Genomic DNA, 2,957 nt, shown 5'->3' with positions numbered 1-2,957 from the left:
CTAAGATAATGAGATATTGAATATTTAGAGAAAGACTGACTTCTTTAAAATATCGCACCTTACAATTGAAAAACTGTCTCTTCATTTATTCTCATTTTCTTTTGTATCTTTCATAATGTTTAACAAGGGTAACCTTGCTGAATTTTCTTATTAATTCTAGTAGCATGTAAAGTATCTTGATTTTTTTGTGAAAAATAATCATATTTTCTGAAAACAAGGACATATTGATCTTTTTTCTTGTCAATTCACATATATGCATATATAATGCGTGATCAAAATATAATGAATGCTTAAATTTTTAAAAAATTATTAAAACAACAAAAAAAGGAAAAAAATTATTACAGTAAAAGCCATATTGTTATTAATTTCTCTAAAAGTACTCCTCACTTCAAACACACTTATCCTTCTTGCCACTTTCTGAAGCAGTTCTGGAAATCCTTTCAGAGATGTACTTATGGGATATGATCAAATATGCAGGAATGCTGCTGTTGAGTGCCATCCAATGGAAAGGCCAACTTTTAAAAACATTACGGTGTGTTCTCATCCATCTTACTCACTAGATATGGCACCCTGCAACTTCTGGCTCTTCCACAAAGTCAAATGACCATGAAAAGTAAATGTTTTGAATTGATTCAAGGAAATTGAGGCAGCCACAACAGGGCAACTAAAGACACTCATGAAAGAGGACTTGCAGAACTGCATAAGAAAGTAGCAAAGATGATGAGATGTGTATTTGAAGCAAGAGGAAGTATATAGAGGGAGATTGATGACAATTGTCTTTTATTGTAATTTTAAAAAATTTAAACATTCACTAGATTTTTCAATTATTCCTTGTATTATATCATCACAAGGAAACTTTCATGTAATCCTTTATAGTTACACCCTCCCCCCAACTCTAACCTCTAATAAACATTAGTTTCTTTTCCATGTCTATCAGCCTATCATTTTGAAAATCTGTGTGTGTGACATGCATCTCATATGGTGTACAACCTTTTGAAATGACTCTTTTTAAACTCAATATAAGGTCTTAAGGGTCACTGAAGTTGTTACATGCATGTATTAACAATTTGTTCTTTTTTCATTGCTGAGTAGTTTTCTGTTTCATGGATATATTACAGTAAGCTATGTATTTTGGGGCTTCAATGTCTCTTGTTTTATGTAATTATATCTGTTTTTAATAACTGAATTTAATCCATTTTATGCTATATTATGATTGTTAACATATTTTTACTTATTTCAGCCATCTATTTGTAACCATTTTATTTGGAAAAGTTTTTTTGTTTTTTTTTTTTACCGTGGTTTGACTTTTCATTGATCTCTCTTGCTTTCTCCTGGATTAACTTTATTATGTTTCTATTTTACCTCAGTTTTGTTGAAGTGATAGATTTTATTTGTCCTTTTAGGTAGTTATCTTTTTAAAAAATGTGCTTACTTGAATAGATTCTCCTCCCAAAATTCTAAAATTACTCAATAAGTCTCTCTTCCTTTTGAAAACAACATGGAACTTAGTACATGTTAGTTACTATTTGGAGCAGAGTGGTGTTCAAATACTGCCTGTCATTTATACATTGTATGGTTGTAAGTAAGGAATATGCTTACATTGTTGTATTTGAAAAGATGATGATAATGATAGTAATTATGATGGTGATTGTGATGATGACATTTAACTTACGGGATTTTTTGAGAATGAAAATGAATTATTACATGTAAAACTCTCACTGATATATATGTATGCAGTAAATACTATAAATATGAATCAATATTATGATAAATAATCACTTTCCTCTCTATCGCTACTATTACATTATCTAGAATTTTAGTTTTCTTTTGCTTAAGAAAAAACAACAAGTTTGAACAGTGCATTGTTTCTCTTGTGTGAGAAACCCAAAGTATAAATAAGGAGCAAAATGGAGGATAGATATTAGGAAGTAGCAAGAACTTTTCAAATGGGAAGGGGAATAAGAGATGAGGGAGGGAAGAGGGAAGGAAGGAAAAAGGGATTTAAAAGAAAAAAATTGAAGGAAAAAATGGAAATAGGGCTTTTATAAATGAGGAGAGGAAGAAGGGTTGAAGGGAGGAGAGGGAAAGGGGACAAAAAAGGGAATTAAGATGTGTTATGCACATGTACACATCCTGCATGATGAATGTGATCAATATATACTGCAAACAAGTGCTGATAAAAATTGCTATCAGTAATACAAAGTAAAAAAAAAAGTTATTTTTGCAGTAGCCAAAGTATTCTATCAATTTTGATACCCACCTTTGTTTCTTCCATTTTATGCATACTTGATTTTCTTTTCATTTTTGAGTAATAATTAGGCTGGATATCAAATCAAGATAGCTGGGTGTGGTGGCACATGCCTTGTATAATCCTGGCACATGGGAGGCTGAGGCAGGAAGATTTTGAGTTTCAGACCAATGGGGACTGCATATCAAGATATCTCAAAAGCAAAACAAAACAAAACAAAAAGGCCAATACTTATTTTAACTTAGTCCTTTAAAGATATCATTTTTTTTCTTGTTTGTTTGTTTTTTGGTACTGGGCATCGAACTCGGGACCTTGCACTTGCAAGGCAGGCAGCGGCACCTCTGAGCTAAATCCCTGGCCCAGTAATCATTTCTTTTTCTAAATACTTGCTCATTTTCCAATTTAGGATCTGTGTCTTTTTTTTTCCAGTTCTGGAAAGTTCGTAATTCTTAGATAATCAAAATATAACTTCTTGTGTAATTCTATTGTCTTCTTTGGGAACACCCATTAGTCTTATGTTGAACTCTTTCAGTCTATTTTTAATGCTTTTAAATGCATTTTAATTTTTAAAGATTATCTTTCTCTTTGTTGGTTTTTAGTGAATTTTTCTAATTCACTTATGCTTTGAAAATTTCAGTCTAGATTTTATATTTTCTATTGAGTATTTTTATTTCAATGATCATATCTGTAATATAATGGTTTTAAAAAA

The sequence above is a fragment of the Heterocephalus glaber genome, unplaced genomic scaffold (genome assembly GCF_053883595.1).
Source record: "Heterocephalus glaber isolate CG9 unplaced genomic scaffold, H.glaber_assembly_v1.0 deba00001547, whole genome shotgun sequence".
In the NCBI taxonomy this organism is placed as follows: domain Eukaryota; kingdom Metazoa; phylum Chordata; class Mammalia; order Rodentia; family Bathyergidae; genus Heterocephalus; species Heterocephalus glaber.
The sequence above is the reverse complement of the archived record's forward strand: the minus strand, read 5'-3'. Positions refer to the sequence as shown.